At 52.5% G+C, this 1,645-nt stretch overlaps 1 long non-coding RNA gene across 1 annotated transcript in view; it reads right to left on the reverse strand.

The window, feature by feature from the left end:
• The window catches only part of LOC112072670 (uncharacterized), a 7,234-nt gene that overhangs the window by 1,152 nt on the left and 4,437 nt on the right, over positions 1-1,645 (reverse strand). The window contains exon 2 of the long non-coding RNA XR_002894365.2: positions 33-112. This is a non-coding gene — a long non-coding RNA (uncharacterized lncRNA). The remainder of the gene's footprint in view (positions 1-32; positions 113-1,645) is intronic.

Genomic DNA, 1,645 nt, shown 5'->3' on the forward strand with positions numbered 1-1,645 from the left:
GTTTTTATAATGCAGCACTTTAGATTACTCACAATTTGCCATCCTTGAAGGAACGAACGAAGACGGTGTCTTTCTTGATGGTGGCCTCTTCATGGCAGTCTGGGGTGATGACCTGGTGGGGGGGGAGAAAAGGAGAGTGAGTATGACTGCTCAGACAAGGCACAGAGCAAAGTGGGTATGGATGACAGAATATGCCACAGGACAAACCCCTCCAATATGCCACAGGACAAACCCCTCCAATATGCCACAGGACAAACCCCTCCAATATGCCACAGGACAAACCCCCTCCAATATGCCACAGGACAACCCCCTCCAATATGCCACAGGACAAACCCCTCCAATATGCCACAGGACAAACCCCCTCCAATATGCCACAGGCCAAACCCCTCCAATATGCCACAGGACAATCCCCTCCAATATGCCACAGGAAAAAAAAACTCCAATATGCCACAGGAAAAACCCGGTATGTCTGTGTAATCATGTTGGCATTGTTGTCCTTGAATATGTTCCAATCCGTGGTGTCTAGGCAGTCCTTTGACTCCCCAATGGCCTCGTCAGTCCAGTTCCGCACCATATATTTGACAGGCTAGTTTCTTTCTGTATGGGGAGAATGAGGTGTAGCATGACATGGTCTGAGTTCCCCCGGGGAGTGTGGGGGACAGCGTGGTATGCCCCTTTAATAGTGTTGTAAACATGGTCCAGAAAATGCCGCCAAGTGTTTGTATCTAGGAAGTTCCTGTTGTAGGCTAGAGTGGTTCAAATCCCCAATGATGGTGTAAGTAGAATCCAGGTATTTCCTTCCCACCTTTGATCTGATCAGCCAGTAACTGTTGCACTGTGCGCACAGACACTCGGCACAACGTAGACCCCGGCCAGAATGACGAAGGGCTGAAAATAGATTCCAGATCTGGAAGAGGATTTACATAGAATAGTGACATCATTGCACCCGTAGTACACACACCACTGCCTTGGCATTTACTGCACTGCTCCGAGAAGCCATCAGCCCGGTACAGCTGGAAGCCGGTGTCGTGACGTTGGACACCGGGATGCAATCAGCCCTGTACAGCTGGAAGCCGGGACGCCATCAGCCCGGTACAGCTGGAAGCCGGAACGCAATCAGCCCTGTACAGATGGAAGCCGGGACGCAATCAGCCCTGTACAGATGGAAGCCGGGACGCAATCAGCCCTGTACAGATGGAAGCCGGGACGCCATCAGCCCGGTAGAGCTGGAAGCCGGGACGCCATCAGCCCGGTAGAGCTGGAAGCTGGCTAGATCCACAGGGAATATAGTAATGTAACCACCTCTCTGTAAACAGGAAGCAGAAATCCTTTTCTGTCCTTATCAGAAGTTGTAGCTCGTCGGTTGTTGGCGAGTGAAGGCACATTGGAGAGGTAAAGGCCGGGCAGAGGGGCACGGAGTCCTTGGCTTCTGAAACGCAATAGATTCCCGGCTCGCCTCACCCTATGTCTTCGTCGCAGAGTCCCATGGTCTCGGTTTGAAATCCGACTCGTAGTCGGGGAAGTCTTCAGTAGTATATTGGTGTAGTATACTAACACCGTGGCTGCTCACCGGGCGCCACCTAACACCGTGGCTGCTCACCGGGCGCCACCTAACACCGTGGCTGCTCACCGGGCGCCACCTAAC

This window comes from Salvelinus sp. IW2-2015, unplaced genomic scaffold (genome assembly GCF_002910315.2).
Source record: "Salvelinus sp. IW2-2015 unplaced genomic scaffold, ASM291031v2 Un_scaffold1998, whole genome shotgun sequence".
Taxonomy (NCBI): domain Eukaryota; kingdom Metazoa; phylum Chordata; class Actinopteri; order Salmoniformes; family Salmonidae; genus Salvelinus; species Salvelinus sp. IW2-2015.